Below are 26011 nucleotides of genomic sequence, written 5' to 3'. Positions count from 1 at the left end.
CCAGCCAAATCTTGATTAGTACTTCTTCTACCACCTTGCTTCACTGAAAGTTTTCGATCATCGTCGCAAGCGATTGTCGCAGAATTTTGAACATGTTCAAAGTTCTGCGATGGGGTTGCGATGGCTGCGATATCCCCCAAATCGCCGGTTGTCGTATCGCAGACATCCTCACACTGTGCGATTTCTCGTCGTGCGACATCGCAAAGGGTAAATCGCAGTAAAAATCGCACAGTGTGAGTCCGCCCTTAAGCAACAGACCAACACATTACACTACAGACAGAAACATCTTTTTCTTTTTCTGTACTTGAGGCAGTAGACTGGACTAATACTGTAAAACGAGGAATGTTCGCGTGCATTTTAATTTCGCGAATTTCACGAGCGCCAAGATTCAAGAAATCAAAATGCACGCGAAATTTCTTGTTTACGCTATATGCATTGAACGCCAGTGGCAATTCGCGAAAATTTCATGCCACCATAAAGGCCATCGGCTCCAATTCGCAAAAATTTCATGCCGCGAATATATCATGTTTTACAGTAATGCACATGGTGCCCTCTTTGCCAACTACCATCTCAAACATTGGGCTTGTTCACACAATCCCCAAATTTTAGCTGCAGAGCTTCAAAGTTAGCAACCTATGTGAATGCAGAGCTCTGCCAATGATCGCATGATTGGCAAGCTTGGCCCTTTGGGCACTGGTCATCTCTCATCAAATGTACGAGCTAGTCTTGCAATCACCTACCATGAGATTCAAGATTCAAATTTATTTTCATTTCCATCAAATAAACAGAGAAATTATATACTATGTATAAGCAGAACATATTTGTAATAATTGCAAAAACATCAATTAACAAGGTACATTGTGAAGATGAGTAACACATGAAGAAAACATATATATTTTTTCAATATATACATATGCATATTGAGTTCATGTTTATTAAGGATGGGAATGGAAATGGAGGGTCCCACGAAAAAGCAGTGCTTGTACGATATGGGACCCTCAGAAAATACACAAGACAGTGAATAATGAATTCAGCTACAAACCAATATAAAAGAAGAAGAGGAGGAGGAGGAAGAAGAAGAAGAAGAAAAAACAAAATCAAACGAACCAATGTCAACTGAGATGATATCGAATTGGGAAGGGAATAAAATGAAATGTCACTGTTTGTGTTGTTGCAGAAAAACAAAAGACAGGGGCGTATATTGTCATTGAGTATCTTAGGTCAAGCACTGGTAGTAGCAGCACACTCCACTTCTGTAGGAATCATACTTTTTTGTAGAGGCACACAATGAATGTGACTGGGATCGTCACAAGAAAAAGTTTTGATTTTTAACAACAAGTGAAGGGTTTGTTTGCAAAAACCGATAAGTCCATTTTTGAAGATTTTGAAGTACGATCTCTGTCATAAAGTACAAAATAATACCTTTTAAATGATATATTGGTCACTACATATAAAGGTATATTTTTGAAGTTATGGTCAAAAGAAGCAAAATTTTTCTTATTATTCCCTTTATTTTTCTTGACCTTTAATCGCAAATATCTCCATTTGGCAAATATGGACTTATCAGTTTTTGCAAACAAACTCTTCAAGTGGTGCTCAGGGGTATAATGTGCAAGTTTGACTGACAGTGACAATCAACATTTGAACATGTTCTTGGTTAGTAGGGCAGTTTCCTTCGTCATCAGTAATTGTCATTGATAATCAGGTAAAGTGTGAACGTGCCTGGATTTTCTGCATCTCAAATGTGACTGATATTAAGATGGGTACTTCATGAGGATTAGATGTTTCTCTCCCTGTCCACTGTTCCTTCCCTTGAAGATAAACTACTTTGCATATTTATTGCCTCAATCTGTCCGTGTTTTTTACTTTTCAAAATCTGTCCTACTTTCCCTTCTCGTTAGGACTTTCCAGCTTTCTAGAGTAACTGATTAGCAATCAGTCTGTTCAGCTGTGCCAGTCGGCATGGCCTGATTCTGGTGAGAGATGATTACATACATCTCTCTTCTGTCCAAGTCCAGGTCTCTTGTTTGTTTGTTTCTGACTTGTTACATTAGCTGTGATCATTACAGGTGATTGTGTTCTTTCATATGTTCTTGTGCTCATTTCTTTTTTTTTCTTGTGATATCATGTTTTAGTTCTGCAATTTCACTTGGAAATTGCCAAATTCTACTTTTTCATCACCAGTGTGTGAAAAAGGGTATGATATGATAAACTAAGAAGAAACATTATCCTGTGGTAGAAATCAAAGATGCTAACAAGTGAATTACAGAGATGAATAAAAAAACAAAAAAACAAAACAAAACAAAATGAAAACAAAGTGGCACAGGTCTAATTTTAACCCTTTGAAGACTAGTCCCGAGTATACTCAAGCAAGTGTCTTTGGGAAATACTATGTATGCCTTATATTTAGCGAGTCTAAATTTTCGCAAATCGAGACTTCCCGATGATTTCGCGAGTGGTTAGATTCATGATTGTGGAGTCCTGTACTGAACGGAGAAATGTGTATATATGTACGTCACAGTCATTTAGGGATGAGAGTCAATATTTTTGCGTGTCTTTGATTTCGCGAATAGCAGCTGACCCGCGAAATTCGCGAAAATGAAAACCTTGCAAAATATTTGGCGTATACAGTACTTATGTGTTATAGCAAAATTAGCTCATCCTCAATAGGTTAATACATCCATGTTGTTATCTGCTTATCACAACCCGTCTTCAGTTTCTCAAGACCCTCTATGCCAAGATCCTACATCTTTCTTCGAAATTTATTGACACAAATATATGGATAGCACTTGAGCTTTAAGGTTTATTTGATCATATAAGTATTTCTGTAATGTTGAGTCTTTCATTCATTTATTTTTTCCATCTCCAACAGAACTTGTAAATACAATTTTTTTTTTCACATAATGTATAAGTACATATAATGTCAATATTACAGAATATGATAAATGAAATTCATGGTTATACAAAAGTCTTCTGTACTTTTTGCATGAATTATGACTGTAGTGATAACTGTGTGTTCAACCCATTGGGATAATGACTAGAGAACAATCATTCTCTTTTTTCTTCAGCATTATCATATACATGTAGATATTTGTTATACTGCATGTACATGTACACATATATGTGTATACATCTTTCAAAAAGCCTCAAAAATTACCTGGTCAATTTTGGCAGTATTTCTGAATATCAATATCTGGCGTCTTGTCAGGATTTTTGTTCTCCTGCCTAAGTTGATGAGAAGGGACTTACTTGGTTATGTTTTCGTCCTAGGGTGCTTAATATGTTACGTTGTAGACATAATGACCAAAATCTCAACAATGTTCTTTGTGCATTGAACTCTGCACTGCCATGTTGCTCTGCTCTATGCGTACACACATTCCTTCCTTCCAATCAGTGGCAATCAGATTGGAGATGTGAGACGGTCAGTGTCTGTAAGATAATGAGTCGGCCTTGACACGTATCTCTACTCTGGCCATGGTCGCTGACTGGGTTAGCTGGCTTTGTCTCTGCAGTCTTTAGTGGTCAGGAAATGAGGCTTCATTCTCAGGCCATGGCCTTGGGGAGTTGACTGCTTGTTTGTTTACCATTTTTTTTTCAGCTGTCTAGCCATTGGAGTCATCAAGCAGTAGCCCCCTTCACACAAACACACCGGACATTAATGGTTGTAAAAAATAAATATTTGCAATGTGATGACCCATGTGCAAACTGATCATTCCTGTGTGGACACACATACAAAACAAAAACAAAAACAAAACACCCACCATCACAACACACAGTGCGTTGCAAAAATCATTCAGTTGATAGTTTTAGAAACTCTTGCAATAATTTTCCTTGTGCACTGTGTGTGGATGGTGCACAAAAAGTTTTTTTAAAAAACTCCCATGATACATGTGTGCTTCACTATACTAGGGCAAAAGACTTTGTTTTTTTAGTGCCATATGGTGGCAAATTAATTCACTCTTTGCATCACAATCTAAAAAGTTGTAACTTTTGTATGTGAATGGGTCTAGTATGTGTGGTACAGTGGCCTATTTAGTTGTGGTCAGTGTTTTTTTTTCTCTCTTGAGACATGATCAGGCAATCTTTAAGATATCTTCGTAAACATTTGGTTGTCCTATCAATCAGAGAAACATTATATAACTGAAATATTCACCTTGTAGCTTCTTTCATGCATTTAATTCATACATGTGACTGTTCAGCTATTGGCCTACTAGTATCTCTGACTATTTCACAAAGGTCATACTGAAAGGAATGCACACTAATTTGAAGAAGACCAAAAAAAATCAAGGAATACCAGATGGATTTCAATTTTTATTGGTAGTGAGAGGGTTAGCGGGTGAGGGGTACAAAATTGGTCATCAGGTTCAAGAAATTACCAGACAGTAGTTTCCTTTGGATTTACTTTGCCAACCTTTTGATACTATGCCATTAGTAGAACAAAGGAATCTGTGTCGTGAATACAAAAGACTGCAAGTTGTAGGCTTGCTGTAGGTTACTGTTCCATTTGTCCCTCAACAGAGCAAATGCTGCCCACACCTATGCAGAGCCAAAGTGGAATCTCCCTCCAATTGTCTGCATACTACTATTAAACTACACCTGGCTTGCAGATGACGACTTTCCCCTTCGTCATACTCCCTCCCCATGCTCGTCAATTATGGCGTCTCCTTCGCATTCATCTCAAATCAGAGCAATTGTTGAAGAACATGATGTCGTGTTAAATGTGACATTTGTTGTTCAGGTTATGCACGCTGACATTTGAATCGAAACATCACAGAGTCTTCTTTTAGCGATGGGGGTATTTTTTTATTGCCGCAGCATTTACAGCTAAGTGTGGTCACCTAGTAACCAGTATCTAGATGTCCTGTATATCTTAAAGTAAATGATTATTGATGTATCAGATACATAAATTTAAAATGGTCAGATTAACAGACCCTTCTAGCCTGCTTTTGCAATTGTGTATTTATATGGCTAACTGAACCTGGCTCTTGCATTAGACTGAACAAATTTTATGAGCTTCTGTGATGAATTTATACAACAGGAATGTGAAGACGGCAGTTGTAATCTTTGTGGCAAGTTACCATCGGATGAATGGTAAATGCATTTGTTCATTAGTATTACACCAATGCAGAACCAACCAAAGGAGATAGTAGGAAGTACTAGGACAAGATAGCTGTATTGTGTTGGTTATATAAAGGTTTGATTACACAATGCATAGTTTTTCCTCATTAATTGACTTTCACTTTCTCAGCCTCCGCTAGTTTTTCTCTCACAGCACAAGAACAATTACACTTACTATCACTTTTGCTTTCTCTAAGTGTGGCTCTCCTAGTTGCAAGTATCTATTCTTATCCACATTCTCTGTCATTGCTGAGGAGCACTTTGTTCATTCCAGACCACTATACTGAAACAGAAAGCCGGCATTGTTATCTATTGTTGATCGTTTTTATCAGCCTGTAGAGAAATAAACACAAGACATCTGTTAGCTGGTTGGTCCTTTGTCTTTTACAATGAAAAAAAAAATTACATCATTGCTAGGTTATGCATCAAAAGTTACCCCACCCCCCCCCCAAAAAAAAAAAAACCCAAAACAATAACCCACAAACAAAAATGGATTGATATACTTGAATCGTTCACTCAATTTAACGGTCTCCTCCACCAGTGTGCTTACAGATATGTCATGAAATATATGTACATATAAATCACATAATCATATATTTGTAATGATAACTCTCGTTTATATTTTCATGACTTGTGAATACTTTTGATTTTGTCATATTGATATTTTTTTTATTCGAACGGAGAAATAAAGCTTACTGAAACTGAAACTTGAATAGGACTTTGACGAACAGATGTGAATGCATTGTTGTTGTTTTTGTAGCAAGCAGGCAAATACTCTCTTCTTACAATTATTTGACCACTTGATAAACTGTATGGGAGTAGAATGCTTTGTCCCAGATGATCACGCTGAATGGTAATTAGTTGGTTTGGTCACTGTTGAAGCACCAGGTGATTTTGAAGTGTGTACAGTGAAATAGCTGTCTGTATTGATATCATGTGAAATTGAGTCTGACCAATTCTGCCAGCATTCATTGGAGCTTAAAGGGATAACATAGTTTTGGTTGAGATGGAGATTCAGGTTTTCACTTTTCGGGAGATAATAATTAGAAACCACTCATATTGAATATAAAAGAGCATGCTAACAGGAATTCAAAGTTTCTTTGATGAAAATTGGTCTTGAAATGGCTGAGATATTGAAAAACAAAGTGATCCTAATAAATGTTGGGTCCAACCTTTTTATTAGGACCACTTTGTTTTGCTTTGTTTTTTTTTATATCTCAACCATTCAAAAGCTATTTTTCATCAAATGAACTTTGAATTCCTGTTAGAATTGTTTTCTCTTTTATATTTCATATAAGTGGTTTCTAATTATCACCCAAAAAGTTAAAACCTGAATCCCCATCTCGACCAAAACTATAGGGCCTACCATCCCTTTGTCTTTAATTTCATGTGATGCCAATGATGGAATCTGGTCAAGCAAGCTGTTTGAGTCAGACATACATGACAAGAGTTGAAAGGGTTATTCAGTGATATAATATGGACTGGCCTTGAGGGGGCTACAACATTTATTGCCTGAAGTAGAATCTTATTGCCTGAAATTCAAAGACGAGGGTAACATGATTCCAGTGGGGGCAGATGATGTTGTATGCCCCCCCCCCAAAAAAAAAAGTAGCCAGTCCATATCATTATCAGTAACAAAATCAGACATCTAGAGCGAACATGAAAATATTGACAATTGATGTAATCGTATCTTAAATGACATTTCAAATGGGAGAAAACAAATAGACTGTATGGTGACTTGTTATAACTGGATGCAGGGCTATACCTTCTCTTGCTGAGTGCGTGAACACTTACCAAGTGTGTGACATGTTTTGCTACAAGTGCACATGTTGAAAGCATCTATCCAGCTTATTGCCCGCAATTTTACTCGCAAAATCACATTGACTTTCATCGGCAGGCAATAAGCAATTTTTCTGCCCCCAGTTTTGTCTGCTTGTCAAAGTGGGGCGATAAGTTGTCCGATGTGGTTAATAATGCGGTATGTTGTCGAAGCTCCACATGTGAGCAGCGTCATGTGCTTAGTCCAAGTGGATGCGCATAAGTAGCAGTAAAGTCAAACAGGATGTTTGCAGTCCCTTGAATATCCGAAATTATACGAGACAGTTTGGAATTTTAATGTTTCATGTGTTTTTCAAAATAAGTTTTGAACAAATTTGTAAATGAAGTTTCTTAGGACGTCACTTCACCAGGAACCCCTATTGACTTTCAAAGAAATCTTTATTTGGTTTCCGTTTTCGAAGAGAAATAAAAATGAACAAGTTGTGTATCATTCACATCAAATCATTGTGAAATTGTAATTACTTGGCATTGTCGATTTCTAATAGGAGGGGGTTATAGTTGTGTAATAATTGACTGAAAACATGATTTTTTAATTGTATTTGTTTGCAGCCATGGAAGTGTTCTGAAGTTGTGACATCTTTGTTCCATCTAAAATTGACATAAATGTGATTGTGACCCAATATCACATTTTAGTGAATGCATGTGAAACCTGAATTTCCGTAACTATTGTCAAATGTCAATAAAATCTTTTGTATTCTTATTGATTGATTAAGGTCAATGTGGATATGTGGTAGTAGTCACTTTAAAATGGATAGGAAGGGGAAAAAAATATGAATTTAGATAGAAACCTTCCTGGGCCTATGAATAGCATGAATTTTATGCATGATTAAAATGCAACCTTTTTACCCTCCGCTGTGAAAGACGTTATTCCAGGGGCTCTAGTCTATTCATTCTATACTTTGTTCTCCTGCAGGCACTTTCCTACCTTGCACATTGATTGTCAGGGCGCTGTCGAGAGTAAGGTAAGCAGCCTGGTCATGAGACTATCTGCCCTTCTTTGTCATCTCTCTCTGTTCAGTTTTACATATTGTGAAAGTAATAACTAAAATAAAAGCAATGACCTAATTACAAATGAGGTGGACTTCAAAAACACACCTTTGATTTTACAATCTTTAACATTGAATTGAATGATTATAAAAAACATACAAAATTTGTCATGATTTATGCAAAACCCTTTAAAAAATGGTATTAGGACTGAGTAATAGTGCATGCCTACTATAAAACCCAGCTTATGGATGGAATTTATTGTTAAACCTGTTTTTACGTAAATTACATCTGAATGAGCTGTTGCATGTGTACATGTATTCCATGACCTCAATAATGACAAAATCGAAGTGTGCTGTTCACCATTTTTTTTTGGTCCAACAAGAATTATCTTATTTTTTTTTCAGCATTTAGGGATGACATCTACATTTGTGTTGATAAGGTGTTGTGTTGATAAGGTGTTGTGTGTGTGTGTGTTTTTTGTTTTGTTTTGTTTTTTATGCCTCCCCCACAAAGTGGTGCCAGAGGCATTATTTTTTTTTACAAGTAAAGTCATAATCTGTTGATGTCAGAAGGTTGAAATTTTGGTGAGTGTGTATATATGTTTGTTTGTGTTATATAAAGCTGTTCTAAAACATATAATAAATATTTCTGTGATTAAGTTTCTTCAGGTAAAATTATGAAAGGTATGAATGTACATTGTTTATATGATTTATGTGAAAAGAAGTTTGAATCTTCTTTTTTGGCCAAATTTGTTTGCATCTGTGTTTTCCTTTACTTTTATAACACTCTCAATACATATATACTGATTATGATTATAGTTTATATTGCATTATGATTCATTACAGAATCATTTTATGAACTTATATTAAAATTTCACATGTGTAGGCCGATAACTTGTTTTTCATTAACTATTTTTATCATTATTGCTATAAAAGTTATGACAGTAGATACTAGCATGTTAATCATAGTGATGATAATAATGACTAGCAATTCAAAAGGTCAATAAACTCTTTCTCATATGTGGAGACTAAAAAATTGTGCAAATCTTGGTAAACTGTCACTCTGATATTATGGATTTCGTCAGAGCAACCTTTTCTCTGATGAGGAAGGCACCCTGTAATTCCATATGGTCAAGCCCCCTGACTTTTGGGATCGGTAGTAGGGGGAGGGGCCCTGAGTGAGGGTAAGATGGAGAAGGCTTAGGTATCACCTCTGCCCTCATTGCCAGGGATGACATAGACAGAGAAGGGGTAGGATGACCCAAGTATGTTTGGAATTCTGGGGCTATAGGGGTTAGTTTTCCTCCTGTTCCGTGGTGTGGACTGATATCTCACTACACAGGTCTTGTGGACAAGGGTAGTTGCCCTCCCCCCATCTCAAATAAGAATGTCCACTTCATATTCAAGTTAACTTGAATAAATGCAACGCTGCACACTGGCACTGGTCCTATGATCCCTGACCAGTAAAAATCATTGTCAGGCCAATAACGTTTTAAAGAATGAACCAGTAAAAGATGGAAAAACTGGGTACCTACTGGTCCAACAGGCAGGTTTGGACCAGTAGAAAAAAATGGGTTAGTGTGCAGCCATGATAAATGGATCAAAGTCTAACAGACAGAATAGTATAGGCCTATATATGTTTTGTTATTACCAGACTGAAAATTATAAAGTTAGGGCATTTCAAAGAGGAGCATGCTTTTGCAGAACCAGCACCAACACATTTGTACCTTTTTGATAACAGGACAGGAAATGTTAGGTGCTGCGAGTATCCACTGGCAAATGTTGTACTCATATTTTCAAAAATGTATGATGTAAAAAAAAGGAAAAGGACTTCTTCAGTTTGTGCAACATACCATCTTCTCAGCTGAAAGTGCGTGTCAAGGGCAAAAGCTTGCAGACTGCATGTGTTTGGTGTTTAGTAGTAATGTTTTCTTTATGATGATTATGTTATATGACTTTAATGAATGATTTCACTATGTTCCAACATGGTATACTTTATCATGTCAAGCTCTCTTCTATGAATCAGACAAGCATCAATGGAAGAATTATTCTAAACCAAACATTTAATACAGAATTTTGCCTGGAAGCCAAGAAGAAAATAATGGTAGTCGGTGCGTGAAAGCATTTGATGTACTCTTGTCAACACTGAAGAGAATGAAATATATATATGTATATATATATATATATATATATATATATATATATATATATATATATATATATGTACATACATGTACATATATATATCTCCTTCCATCTCTTATAGTTTATGAGGTAAAAATCACTCATGATGGAAAGTTTGAGCACCTCTTGATTGGCTTCATTGGTGAAGCACACACACACAATAACTCAAAAACTTTGACATACCATGTATACATACTACATGCTTCAACCTTGGTTGGTGGAAGAGTTTACACTGTATTCGTATTGCTGTAGTCGGCTAGCTTTTCACGCAGCAGTTTTAAGGATATGCAAGGAACATCAAGCTTTGAGTATTAAGTGACATTGGCCTCGTATTGTGATACAGAGGTTAAGACATACTCACCGACATACATAACGCACACACACACATACACACTCATGCCATAATTCCAGCCATCTCTCAGACAGCCTATGTTCGCTACCTATTTCATCATGGTTAATGACAATATCATAGCGGTAGCTAGTGCTGCATTATTTATTGTCTGTCCCCAGCAGTCGGCTAGGATACCCCCAAAAGATGCTTTTATCTAATGCCGCGGAACAACAGCCAAGGATAGAGCTGAGAGTAGACTATGTTCAGGGCTCTTCATATATATGATTAGTCTCCCTTCCAAACCTTTTTTCAGCATTTTTTCTCTCCTTCGCATATTCATTCTTATCCAAGTTTTAGGATGCGCATCCCAAAGTGGTAACCATGGCAGCTGCTAGTGAACAACCAATCAGCCTTGGGCACTTTGGATGCTTACCATGGCATCCGCATTTCCTGCGACCTGCCGTACATGCAATTCTCTTTTTTATGCTGCGCGTGGGTGCATCATGTGAATATTGCCATTTGCAGAATCCTCGCAACATTTCGGGCAAATAACTCATGGAGAGGTGCCTCTGCATTTGTTTTATCACAAAATGAGGAAAAATAAAAAGAGCGTGCGTGGGTGTGCAAAAGACAAAGTGTGAGAGAGGGAGATTGGGTGGGGGAAAATATGCTAAGAGGAATAGGCACAGAGTGATAACTTTAAAGAGAACACAGACAAGGAAGGAAATCTGCCGATTCATGATATTAAAGACGTGGGTATATAAAGAGAATCCATGCCGATCCCCGCGTCTTGCATCTTTTCATGTGTGCTAATGCCTTTCATGTGAGGCACGGTTAGAGCAGATTGATTTCTGCACATATAGCTCCATCAGAGTCGTCTGTGTATCACATTACCTCGGGGAAAGAAATTGAGATTGAGATTGAAAGAACGAGTGAGGGAGAAAGGGGAGGATGCGGCGTTGCCATGGCAACTAATGTCGTTCGTAGTGCTTTGCTGCTCTGATGTGCACACTGTCAGGGCCGTAAGATTCCCTGTGCGTGGACGAGACAATTGCAGAACCGTTGTCAACCCTCCCCCCCCCCCATATTTGCTAAGACATTAAAATGGAATGTCTTCAGGCACCCCTCTGTATCGTATGGCATGTCTTTAGCACAAGCGTTGTTTTCTTATATCGTGATAAAAATCATGCATGCTTTTTTTCTTTGGCCCATAAATTTTTTCCCAGGCAATGATGAATTTGTGTCCAAAAGGGACTGTTGGGTAACAAATTAATCTTATTTAGAGTTTTGGCAGAGTGTTTTGATGCTGAATTGTTGATTACTTGTATTCCTGTATGCGTCTGATTTGTGTAGGCTTCCAGAAATTTGAAAGACCGTTGAAAGACATTGAAGGTCATAGAGACTATAGTGTAAAGACACTATGTGGACGAGTGTGAATTAGGACAAATTTCCTTTCAAATCTGGTAAACAAAATATATTCAGTATTTAAGGGCAGTAAGTATCCCTTTAATTGATGTTATTACAGGACTAGTAACATCATCATATAATGTAGGATATAATTATATGAATATATACTATGTTACACGAAATATACCATTATTTTGATGCTTGTGTTATCCATGTATTTTGTTTGGAAATGAAAATGAAAAAAGGTATGAATGAATGAATGAATGAATGAAGGTATCGTTAGGATGAAATATATATTTTCGTACCAGAGAAGGCAGTGAAAAATTTGAGCAAGATGGGTAGAGTTCCAGGAAAAATTATATGATGAATTGAGCATTGTTGAGTGATTTGATGTGACACCCTATGAGAGAATTGCTTGCATCACACTACTTTGGTTACTGCCTGCATTACTATGCATGACATGCTACATTTGGCATTGATTGTTCGTCAAGTGAATGATACAATTGTATGTGTGTGAATTGGCAGTTAATTCACATAAACTGATTATAAGCTCCCTTGCCTTTTGTTGTGCCTTAGCCTTGCTAGAATTGCTTAAATGCTACAGTAACACTTGAGCAGCAATCGTGAAGTCAACCGAGTGCGCTCCGCTCTCTTGTAATGGGGATCGGCATGGAATATGTGGTGATTAGATCAATGGATTACTGCAGCTATGAAGGCAAAATGTATCTTCTGTAGTTAGTAGGAATTTGGGGTATCTCGCCTAAGCCTGCCTCAAAGCTGAGCAATATCATACCAGCTTCAAGGCGTTGTTGCTCTAGTAGATGCATTCTCTTTTGTGAGGAGAGCGTAGCAATGTCATGTGTGCATTTAGTTGGGAAATTTTGCAAAGGAAGGGACAACAAGGATACATGTCTTGATCACCAGAATTACTGGTAGATTTTTAATGAGAATACATGCATGCCTACGTCTGATCAATACTTGTTAACCAGTTCCATACGGGAACTGGGTGACCTGTGTATTAAGTCTATGGGGGTTTCAGAATTCAGTATGGAATGGGTTAAAGTGTTTCAACCTCACTCTCTGGAATGAAAAAACAACAACAAAAACTTGGCAATTTTGCATGCAGGTGTTACCTCATAAACTGTCGTGAATTAGATAGAGACTATTTTCTGGCATCATGTGTGTGTGTGTGTGTGTGTGTGTGTGTGTGTGTGTTTTTGCAAGGGAATTTTAAACTTTTCAGTTTTTAATGGGAACATGATTGACAGAAGGAAAAGGGATAAGGATGTATGCTATGTAAAAAAATGTAAACAAAGATTGACTTCTACATACTTTTTAGTGTATGTTCGTGGAGGTTGAGTGTAGCCTTTAACTTATACTGTCTATTTGCTCCAGTCTTACGTGGGCAGTATATCAACGTTCGCCCGCTCCTTGAGATTGTCGATATTTGCTCTTTCGAGGTTGCGGGGAGAGCGAAGCTAACAACGATCCCCTCCCGACTCCTCCGTGGAAGAGTCCTGGCTATTTTCGTCCTGTCAATCATTTCCGTCTGCAGAGCTTGTGGGGGGGGGGGGGGGAGTTCGAGCTTGAGATGGTCGGCACAAGGAGGTGATGTGCAGACACCATCAAATCGCGGGCGGAGGAATATCGCGTTACGGCCTCCAATAACGTCACCAGGGTACATAGTGTCAGCTGAAAAGAAGAAAGCAGAGATGGATGATGAAAGAACAAGTAGAGGAGAGAAACAGAGAGATGTGACAGAGAGAGCGAGTGAAGGGATGTGGTGGACAAAGAGGTTAAAGAAAACGTGATCAGATTTGCACCTAGGGTGTGAAGGAAAAAAAGCAAAGATGTCTATGCTCAGTTGCCAAAGACCAGGGCATCCTTTTACAATGTGATTCCAACATTTTATTCTCGATTTATGCACAGATGAGACTGGTGGTGTTTTACTTTGGCAATGATTTGTATTTTCATGTAACAATGCTTTAATGTTTCAAGAGTTGTGTCTGCTAAACTGGCCTTATAGCCCCACAAAAGGGATTGCTGCCCTCTACGGGCATTGATGGAACAAATGTCCGTTTCTCAGTGCTTGTGCTGTTCAGCCTATGGGTGTTTCATGGCAATCAATTGTTATTGCTATTCTTTAGTCTGTAAGGCAGCCAAAACTTATGGGGTTTGTGGAAACTTGTAGCAAAATGTCATTCCTTATCAGAAGTGTATGCACCTTATAAGAACACAAGGAATAACTAAACTTATTTTTGAAACTACACTGTAAATGTAGGCCATATTTTTGTGGAAATGATTTCAGTGAAATTAATAATATAGGTCAGTGAATGAATGAATGAGAAAAGGATATTTTTTATGTGTTTTTTTTTTGGTCAAAATTTTTTAGTGTGCCCCTCAGGCCATCAACATATTCACCAAATGTCTGTGCCCATGGTAGCTGTGCTACTGTCATCACGTACCATATGTTCGTGATGTATATATATGTGTATGGCACCAACAATGTACATGTATATATAATGTGTATGTATTTGCATGAGCAATGATATAATGCAGGAACCAATAAATCAAATCAAATCAAATCAAAATGTTGACTATGGCAGGAAAGTAACTGTTCAAAATCTGTATCTTAGCACAATGCCATCATCAGCCTATAAAAGCAATCTTCCCTTCTTCCCGAAACAAAAGGTTGATACTCACCTAAAGATCTCTCAAGGTGTGGAAGACAGAAGTGATAGGTGATACATTCACGCTATTTCACTGATGGATGTTGCTTAATACACTGGAGAGGTTGTTGCCAATTTGATAATTGCCATCGCTCTGAAAGTATGTAAGAGTTGATTCTTCTCGTCTTTTTACATGAAAAAAAAAACAACAACACAACATATCGGTTTTTTTTTCATTTCATTTCATTTAATAAGTTTTCGCACAAATTGTATTTGTTACATACATACATGTACAGATCAATGAATAGTACCAAATATTTGAAAATTTGTCAATTCAAATGCAGAGATTTCTATTCAACCCCTTGGTAAAATCTGCGGATTGGAACTTCAATTCTTTGTTGTTATTTTTTTGTGTTCCTTGACTAGTGCATGTCCTCTCCTTTCACTATATGAAAAAAGGAAACAAGTCCACGAACTCTTTCAAAACAAATTAATAGAAAAGTTGCCATCCCTGGTGATCTGCTGCTATCTTGTATAGATATGAGAGCAGTATGCCCTGCTTGCTTCCACACAGGAAGAATGGTGTGCAATGCCGTGTTCACGCCACTGATTGAATAATTGACTTATCACTAGAGAGTCCTTGACTCAGTGGCATGTTTCACAGAGTTTGGGCTCATCTGCTTCAACAGGAGATGGGGGTTTCAGACCTACCAGAAAAACTCGTTTGTAATCACGTTTGTGAAATGCATTCCTATATGTGCTGGGAGTTGCTGGTTGTTCAGACTCTGAAATTATTCTTATTGCTGATCGTTTCTTTGCGGTCAGGCCGCTCAGACTGCAAATGTGTATCCAGACAAGCAAAATGCAGTTGGCAAACAGTTGGATCACCATTTTGTGTGATATGTATTGAGGAGGAACATGAGAAATTTTGCATGAGACTTGCAGAACTAACTAGCAGAAATCAAACGTTCACGAACAAAATCTTTTTTTTTAGTCTGAAACCTCTTTGGATTTGTTATGAGGTGTCGTAAGCAGCAAATCCTGAAGTCATGTCACAAGTTCAGATAACAGAAGAAATTTAGGCCAGTGTGAACCACTTCCAAGGAGGCCATATTCATGTAAACTGTGGACAGTATGGTCATTGCAGTCATTGACAGCAAAATATGTTGGCCAACCTTACTTTCATACCCATACATGTCTAAACATATCTTCATGTCCAAACAAATCAAAACAAATCTTTAGAGAAGTATACTAATTGTCTGTTAATTTGAGAACAAGGATTTTTTTATTTTGTACTTTCTTTGACAGTGAATTTATTCAAAATGTATGTGATGGATGAATTTACCTGTGTATCTCTTTGCCATGTTGCTGTCCATTTGAGAACAAGGGCATTTCTCTTTAGTTCTCTTGATTTGATTCATCGTGAATGCAGTTGATGGATGAATGTGCGGTGGTGAGTGTAAGGCGCAGGGTGTGTTTATCGGCCACCGATCAGTGCTCTGACACACTTCGACATGTGTGGTGAAATTAGGTTAATGCCAAGTCGGACAAGTGTGCTCATGCAAGTCCCCTCCATGTTTGATGAGGTCCATAAATCAAATATTGATTCGCATGATACGACAGGCAATGGCTTCCTATCCAGACACATTCGTGCCTCGTGAACATCTCGGACTAGACTTTTCTAACTGGAATAAGGACAGTGACTCATCACAATGACCAGAGAAGAAAAAAAATCAACAAAAAGAGGCAAATTTTTCAAAAAGAATGAGATAAAATTGATGTTAATGAACTTTTTTCATCATATTTCAGGATGTATCTTGTCAAGAGACAAACGTGTCTTTCACTTTCATTTTTTTTGCCCACTATGACGTGCATGAAATCTTATCTGATGCAGACATCTTGGGTCTTCTTATGCATTCATGATTCCTGGAATAGATGTGGGGAAGGGGAGGGTGGGAAGGGGGGAGGGGAGGTAATGGAGCCTGGAATGTATTCTGTCCCTCATTTTTAATATTGTGGAATATTCTTTGTTGCACATGTGGACTCTTACTGGAAGGATGTGGCTTGCAAAAAGAATGGGATAAAGATGATAGGTAAATAGATAGATAGATAGCTAGATAGATAGATAGATAGATAGATAGATAGATAGATAGATAGAAAGCGTGCATTGTGATGTCACAGGCATTAACTTGTTTCATCATCATAGATAGATAGATAGATAGATAGATAGATAGATAATAGATAGATAGATAGATAGATAATGGATAGATAGATAAGAGAAGATAGATGATAGATAGATAGATAGATAGATAGACAGACAGATAGACAGATAGAAAGACAGGCATATAGATAGAGGGAGAGGGAAGTAGTGACAAGTAAAGTGCAGACAAAGATGAAAATTCAGCATGTATGATACTATGTGTATTTTCATGCAGAAATAGAGGTATATGCTGTTGTTTTTTCATTCATTCATTCATTCATTCATTCATTCGACATTCATTCATTCATTCATTCATTCATTCATTCATTTTTTCCATCTGCAACAGAACTTGTAAATACATTTTTTTCCACATTAGATATAAGTACATATATGTCAACATTACAAAATATGATAAATGAAATTTGAGGATATACAAATGATAGGGTGAAACACTTTGTTACTATGTTCTTTCTATGGCATAAATTGGAAGAATGATATGAGTGCAGGAGAGTAGAAGAAATTGTATCTAGATAAAGAACATGCAAAAAAGAAAATGCAAAGGCAAATATGCCACATCCCAGCTCAAAACCCACAAAAAAAGTTGTTGCAGATTTAGATCAGGATTCTTTAATGTATTTGTTGTCTACCTGCTGCCAAAATTTGGCAGCTGCAAAGAATGAAGAAACTTGGAGAGAAGTATATAGCACTCATGATACGGATTTATCATTTGATGTTTTTATGAATATTTTGAATTCTCATTTAGAGAAATATGTTCCTTTGGTAGAAGTTAAACGTGATTACAAAAAGTATCCTAGATCACCATGGATAACAAAATCTCTTCTACGATCTATAAACCGGAAAAACAATTTGTATTATGCAGACAAAATTAAACGTACTGAACAATCTCATCGTAAATATATTATGTATAAAAACACTCTTACAAGAATATTGCGTTATGAAAAAAAGAAGTATTACGCGGATCAGATATCCTTTTGTAAGCATGACATGAGTAAAACTTGGAAAATAATAAACAGTGCTATAAATAAAGAAAATGATAAGTTTTGTGTTACAAGAGTTGTTTCTGGTGACAAGGAAATAACAGACCCTGTGATGATTGCAGATGCATTTAACCTTTACTTTTCGCAGATTGGACATGATCTTGCTAATAAAACTCCTGCTTGTCAAAAAAATTTCTATGAATTTCTTAAATTACCCAACTCAAATTCATTCTTTTTTGATCCGATTATTAGTTATGAAGTAAAAGATATCATTATGAGTTTGGAAAGTAAAAGAAGCTCGGGACCTGATTGTATTGATAACGTTATTTTGAAAAATATAGCTGAGAATATTGTTGAACCTTTAACTTACATTTTTAATTTGTCATTAAGCAGTGGTGTTGTTCCGCTACGAATGAAAATTGCTAAAGTAATCCCAATTTATAAGAAAGGTAATAAGGAAGATATTAGTAATTATAGACCAATTTCATTGTTGTCATCGTTTTCAAAACTGTTAGAAAAAGTTGTTTATTCTAGACTCCTTAAATTTCTTGATTTTTATGATATCATTTCTGATTCACAATTTGGTTTCCGCAAAGGACATAGCACTTCTCAAGCAATCCTCTCCTTTATTGAAAAAGTAGCCAAAGCAGTAGATAGGGCTCATCACACAGTGGGTGTCTTCCTGGACCTCTCCAAGGCCTTCGATACCATTGATCATAAAATATTACTTCATAAATTATGTCACTATGGTATACGTGGCAAGGCCTTGGAGTGGTTCAGGAGTTACCTCTCTGATCGTAAACAGTATGTTTTTCTATCTGGTCAAAACTCCTGCAACCAATCTGTCACCTGTGGTGTACCTCAGGGTAGTTTACTGGGACCTCTTTTATTCATTTTGTATATAAATGATATAATAAATGCTTCTAATATTTTATCTTTTGTACTTTTTGCTGATGACTCTAATGTTTTTCTTTCTCATTCAGATCCTCATATTTTGGTGGATTTGTTAAATTCTGAATTAAAGAGATTGTTATGTTGGATAAGGTCAAATAAGTTGTCTATAAATCTTCTTAAAACTAAATGTATATTATTTAGTAATACTTTAAATAATCTTCCTAATAATATAAAAAGAGATGATATAGTTATAGATGAAGTTGCGTCAATGAAGTTTTTAGGTTTGGTTATTGACAATAAACTTTCATGGAAGTCACATATTGATAGTATTTGTCACACAATATCTCGAAATATTGGTGTTATTAATAGAGTTAAATATTATTTTTCTATTCCCACCCTTTTAATGTTATATTCAGCTTTGATTTTACCTTATTTGAATTATGGCATCATAGCTTGGGGGAACACACATCCATCATATCTCGACAGACTGTCCCGTCTCCAGAAAAAAGCTCTTCGAATAATTTGTCATGTTTCTTGGAGAGCCCACACCGATGTTTTATTTTCTGAAAACAAAATTTTAAAGATAACTGATATTTATTATTATTGTCTTGGCCAATTTATGTATAAACTTTCTAATAATTTGTTGCCGTCTGTCTTCACAAGCATGTTTGCGAGAAACCGCTCGTTCCATAAATATCCAACTCGTCACTCAGATGAATTCCATCTGCCTTTAACTAGAACAATGTTTACACATTCTATATTTACATTTGCTGGACCTAAATATTGGAACAACCTTTCTAACAGTTTGAGGACATCTCCAAGTTTAAGTTCCTTTAAGAGTAATCTGAAGAAAAATATTTTGAACAGTTATAAGAATTGTTGATTCTTTATTGGTTGCAAAGAAGTGTAAAATCCAACCTTATATTCTATTGGAATTACAGCTAAGCGGCTCCATCCATCCACTACCTCTCGTGTCCTTCTATTTTTTTTTTGTCTCTTATCTTCACACCACGCATTAAGCTGCTTTCTCCCCCCCCTCTCTCTCTCATACACACACACACACACTCACACACACACACACACACACACACACACACACACACACATACTATTTTGTTTCTCTCCTCTCTTTTCCGGCATGACAGCGACTTTAGTGTAGTGTAGGGATTTGTTCAGGGTTTTTGTTTCGGATAAGTTAGGTTATAGGTCTTTTTGTCTTAGTTTCTTTGTTTCATCCATTTTCAATGCTTATCAGTCTATCGATCATATAATTTCTTGTATTACGTGTGGGGGGAATGCAGCCTACAAGCTCAGCTTTTTAGCATTCCTCCCCATTTCCAACATTTTCCTATACCTACAAGTTTTCTGTAAATTTATCCTTTACTTTGTATGATGAAATTTATGCACTGTATTCAATTTTTGTAATATATTTATATGTTTTTGTTGGAAATGAAAAATAAATGAATGAATGAATGAATGAATGAATGAATGCTAAAATTGAAATATTAGCAGGTTTTCTGGATCATATATATTTTTTTTCAGACAGGCAATGCTCTCCCAGGGAAAAAGAACATGTTTTCATTAATATTTGTGCACAGCATGCCTAAGTTAAATACCCTAATCTTAAAATCGTCTTTCTCCTTCTCTATGAAACAGCACCTCTTAACCCTCTCTTATTTCAATCACTTTTTCAATGGATTTGAGGATGGTCATAACTTCCTAATTTCTTATCAAATTTTGATCGCTTTTGCACTATACTGCTGGGAATTTTTTCTCTTTCTTATGAAATCAATAAAATTTTGGAGTGTATTTCTTCTATAAGTGCCAATTGATACAGAAAACCCCATAGCCTTTCATGCACTATCCAAAGACCATTGCACAGAAAGGAATAAGGAATATGCCCACTATGGAGAGGAAGAGAGGGAACAATTGAAAGAGATATTATGATAAAGGCATCATGGGTAGAGAGACACATGAAATACATGTGATTTTAAGATATATAAGTAGATGTAAATATGGCGGGAGGGTAGAGAGGGAGTGGGACATTGGGGGAGGGGGAATAATGGGCGTATGAAGCCAAAATATGACAACGTGCACAACGCTCCCTGACATTTGTGGAGCAATTATTTGCAACTTGTCTCTGCATTAACCACCTCATTGAGCAGTGTGGCAGAGGAGGGGGAGTTGATTAGTGTCCCAGACTGTACCGCAGACATCTCAGGAGAGTCGGAGGAGGAGGAGGAGGAGGAGGAGGAGAAAGGGAGGGGAGGGGTGGATGGAGATGCAGAGGACCAGGGATGATGCCTTCTTCATCTCGGGGTTTCTTCATCTCTCCATCTCTCTCCCTATCTCTCCCTATGTCTCCCTATCTCTTTCTATCTCTCTCTCTCTGTTTCTCTCTTCTCTCTCTCTGTTTCTCTCTCTCTGTCTGTTTCTCTGTCTGTCTCTCTGTCTCATTTGAATTCTGTTATTCATGGATGGCTAAACTCTGAGCCAATTTCATATCCACCAGACGAGGCATTATCCATGTTCACGCTTTGTTCCACCATTTCCGTCAGTCACCCCCAAGAGTAGATCCCATTTTTTTTTTCTCAATGCTGTGTAAACATGAGCTCTACTAGTAATAGTATGTGACAAAGTGCGGGGGCATCCCCTCTGTACACCTTCAAATTTGTAGGTTTCACGTGCCAGTGTGTGACACAATTTATTACGGGCAAGTATATGAAGAAATAAAATGTTGCAGAGGACCAGAGTAATGTTTTTGTATCTAGGGGCTTGCCCACCTCGTGGAACAGGGTTGGGTGAATGAGTGGTGTCTGTTCAATGACTTGGTCTGCGCCATGAGCTGGGTTTATTGTGGATGACTGAACACCAAGTAAATATCCACTCCTCCAAGTTTAAGAAAGAGAAATAAGACCGGGAAAAGATAAACGTTAAGATTATTATGATTAATTGTCACATGCACCTAAGGTTAGGAAGACCTTGGAATTACATACATGGATACATAAAAGCTCAACGAATCCTTCAGTTACTAATGACTTCCTTACCACTGTTGTCAGTTTTTTCATCAATTGTGTTCATACTGCCAGTCACCACATTGGACTGTTATACCATAATGGAAATGTGACTAAAAATACTCTAGAAATAGTAATGAAAACTCTGCTTACTTTGTTTGAAAGAGTCCCATAGTTTCATATCTCAAAATTCAAGATGCTGTCTATATGGTAGGGATATAATAGTAATACAACTGACCATTCATGATTTGGTAAGATCAGCACGTAACGTTTGCATGATCTGCACATAGTGCATGCAAGGCAATCGGGTAATAGTACGTCGTCTGCAGGGAAGTGGTTAAGCCCATGCTAATGGATTAGAATTGTCACTCCCAGCAACCCTGCTTGGGGGATGAACCGAGTTGAGTTGAGAATCCACCAAGCTTCCATCATTACCTCATTTTCTTAATTTCTCAAAGGTGCACATTCCTACTCAATGGCTTAATGATCAGAGTGAGAAAGGAGACTGTTGGTTTGAGGGGATTTGTGTCCTGTCAGTAAGAGAGTGCATTTATCAACTCACTTCTGGCACAGAATTAAGGTTTCCATACAACTTTCAGAGAGTTTGAGGAAGTTGATAAAAGCAAAGCTGTTTTGATTATGGGGTTAGAAAAAGGTTTCTTAAACGCCAAAAAGAAGTGTGATTGCAAATGCATTTTCTGAAGAGTTGATAGATGCAAAGTTGTTTGAAACGCACTTACAGCTCAGACTGGCCCCTGCCAACCACTGCCAGCTGAACATCTCTCGCTCCTCAGGTCAAACTGCGCAATGGAGCTTCACAGTGACAATTGACTCACAACAGAGTTTATAAATGCAACAACTCAAGAAATGCGATCCGAAAGGCAAACTTGTTTTGATGGTGGGTATTGAAACGCGTTTCAAACAAGGGTAAGTTTATATATAAGCACAGCCAGACACTTGCCTTTATTGCTTTCTCCTTGTCCAGTTACGAGGATTCACGTAACCCATGTGCTCTTGTGTGGAGCAAATCAGACAGAGGCAACCATTCTGCTTGTGCTTGACATGGTTTCTCCAGATTTCTTAATTGATCACATTAATCGCCAGAAGTTATTATGTGTGACGTTGTTGGCTATGTCAATGATTCTGATTTTGTCACAATGATTTTTATCATTTTATTTTTATGATCAATTTGAATACTCCTGAAAACATATCTCTTCCCCAAATGATTACTTATATGTAGTTATCTTCCTGTATCTCTTCTTTGCTTTTAATTATCATTTTTGTCATTTGATTATTTTGTGTAAACACTGTGATATAGTTTATACTGGGGAGAGCGTTCTATATACTTATTATCATTATCATCATTTGATTTCTTTAAATGTGGTCCCACATTTGCATACCTATTCATGCCTTGTACCTGAAGCCAAATGATGTTGGTTTACTTCAAACCTTCCATCAGGATTAAGCCCTATTATAAAGGTAAAACGTAATCAAACAATGAATATTCAGAGATGTCTTTAACGTTCTCATTGTTATAGTTCTTAAAGCCAATTACCATCTAAACCTGATGATAAAAATTTATCTAGTACTCAATACAATTTATTTTTTTCATCAGCAATCCCCCCCCCCCCCCACCTGCAGTCCTAAAAGTGAATTAGCCTGTCGAGATTGGTGGAAATAATGCTGCACTTGGTTTAGGGAATCCGGCAAGTTTCATGAAAAGGGGTTAGCTATGGGAGTACGGGGGGAGAGAGTTACTGCGACTGATATTGATCTAGCCGTCATGTGCAGACGACGAAGAGTACCCCCTAGGGCGATGATATTTTGTAGGCTGGAAATGTACCTCGGTTGAACCACGCTCTGTCTAGCGGTGGCGGCGGCCATCCCCTCTTTTGGATTTTCCAGCTTGGGACACTCTTCTGAACATATGTTACTTCTACAATCACCTCCCGACTCAAAGTGAAAAATTGTCTGAATTATCAGTTTTCCTTCACTCATTTCTTTTCACTTCTCACTGGGCCCCCACTTATTTTGCACAATACATAGAAATAGATATAACCGAATATAACCACTTTGGGCCCCCCACATTTTTTTCTTTTTTTTTTTACCCTGGAAAATGGCACCAGAACAAAATAGAATATGGTTAAGCTTTTGCCAATTGCAAGTTGTACGATTTTGGTGCAGGTAAGACCTGTTTTGTTTTGTTTTTTGTTGCTTGTCAGATGAAGAAACCCGGAAATGGCATCAGAAAGTTGCACTGAAGACTTTTGATTTTTAATTTTTTTGCTTGTTAGCTGCTAAAACCCAGGAATGGCACCAGATATATAAACTGCCCCCCCCCCCCCCCCACTTTTAAAAATGTGGTGCTGGCCATGGTGACTTATAGTTGCCCCTGGGCACGGGGACTTGCAGCACTCTGATATTAGCGTAAAGAGGTTATAAAACAGAGTTTATAATGGGGAGACAGAATGGTGTGTTAGGAGTAGGAGGGTGACAGCTGCCTCAACGTGGACCAGTGGAGATGGGCAAGGCTCTAGGGTGTGGCAGCGGGCAAGGCTCTAGGGTGTGGCAGCTACCTGTGAGGCTCAACAGATGCTGTCGATGAGTGGTTGTCATGGAAACTCCCGTGCAAGCTCCATGGGAGTGCTCCCCGTCTCCACAAAACATGGGAATAGTGAATTGGGTCTCTGTCCTGTGTGAACCTCCTGTTGCTTTGTTATCTTTACGCTTCCTATCTTTTCCATCTGATGTGCCATTCCACACTACAGTAGCCCCCACCCCTTCTCCTCCCCCTTCTGTATGGCTGTGTGTCTCATCTCATCTTCCCTCTTCTACCCCTCCCCCAACCCTCCCCCCCCCCCCCCCATGCAGTAGACATGAGGGAGTTCATAGTGTTGTGTCAATAACATTAAAGGGGCCCTGGAACCCGCTACAGTGGGCAAGCTAAACGATCCTGGCGTCGCGCGCCCTGGACGGATGTCGTGAATCATCATGGCGCGATCACTGGCCCTAGCTTGAACCGGCCGAGCACTTTTCTGTTTCTCAACTGGCTCACAGTTTCCTCCCTTTAGCCATTATCCCCTCGATCTTCAAACATAACAGCAGCTGACCTGCAGGGTGGCAAAAATTTGAAATTAAAGGGATGCCTCAAGGAATGAAGTCACTATTTGTACCGGATGAGTATAGGGATGACTTGTAAGAGAGGGCAGTGTATGACTAACATAGCAATTAAATCCCCCCTCCCAAGGCAGGTGTTAGTATGCATTTCAGTAAATTTGCATATGCAGGTTTATAAAACAAATAACACATTCCTTTCATTTGTATTTTAGATTCAGGTTTGTCGTTGGTTAGTGAGTGAGAAAGGATATTCCCTTCACATTTGTTAATTTGCTGAATACAAATAATTTATCGACCGATTGACTGAACGACATCATCACTTGGGCTGATTTGCTGTGTGGCTGCAACCAATACTCACTTTTCACTTCAAACGTGACATTTTGGTATTTGCTCGACTTTCTTATTAAAGTCCCATTTGAGGAACTTTATATCACTCTGTTCACCCAATTTTACTCTCTTAATTGAAGTTATAATCTGAACATTGTGTTGAATTTGCACTTAAAATTGTGGTATGAATCTTTGATGTACCTGTCATCCTGAAGGCCCCCTGCTATTTTAGAACTTGGTCTAAGGGGGCCAGAATTAGGATATGAAGACATAGGATGTATGAGCAGGATTGCTTTCTTCCTCTTCATCATTGCTGACAGCTCATTCCTCTCTTTTTGATGGATGTAGCTTTTATCTCCCTCTGTTGACCAGAATGTGTTATCATCTACCTTAGATTAGGCTTGAAATGGAGCCCCAGGGGGGCCGGTCTGTTCCTGTATGCTTCGAAGCACTTGTTTGCCAGGAGATGTTGGGGGGGGGGGGGGTGGGGATGGGGGGGGGAATAGGTAGGGTGGATGTTGGAGGTGGTCTGTTGATAAGAGACACATGAGGTGCATTCACACTGGCAAAAGATTGTGAAGTCTTGTGGTCGTCTGTTCACACTAGCAGCCAAACTTCTCGATCTTTAGATTGAGCAGTTTGGGTCACTAGTTTGTGCGCGCAAGGAAGAAGAAATTGTACACAGTCTGATGGCCAGTGATTGTGATGTAACAATAAACACCTGTACAGTTGCAGTGATTGTAATTTCGGAGGCTCCGCCGGGAAACAGGTAGTGGACTGGTCATGTGACAGACTTTGAAGTCTCAGTTTTTAGTATTCACAGAGTCCCTGGTGATCAGCTATTTAACCTTTTCTAAATAGGAACTAGACATGCTATGTGTTAAATATTTGGAGAATTACCATATCTTGGGAGGTTATGGGTTAAGT

At 37.9% G+C, this 26011-nt stretch overlaps 1 long non-coding RNA gene across 1 annotated transcript in view; it reads left to right on the top strand.

Moving 5' to 3' along the window:
• The window catches only part of LOC139719645 (uncharacterized), a 236519-nt gene that overhangs the window by 43996 nt on the left and 166512 nt on the right, over positions 1-26011 (top strand). Inside the window, exon 2 of the long non-coding RNA XR_011710112.1 lies at positions 7871-7919. This is a non-coding gene — a long non-coding RNA (uncharacterized lncRNA). The remainder of the gene's footprint in view (positions 1-7870; positions 7920-26011) is intronic.

Source organism: Diadema antillarum, unplaced genomic scaffold (assembly GCF_040938485.1).
Source record: "Diadema antillarum isolate AM-2024a unplaced genomic scaffold, OU_Dant_1.0 scf00000112, whole genome shotgun sequence".
In the NCBI taxonomy this organism is placed as follows: Eukaryota; Metazoa; Echinodermata; class Echinoidea; order Diadematoida; family Diadematidae; genus Diadema; species Diadema antillarum.
This window is presented reverse-complemented; position numbering and strand designations above follow the sequence as displayed.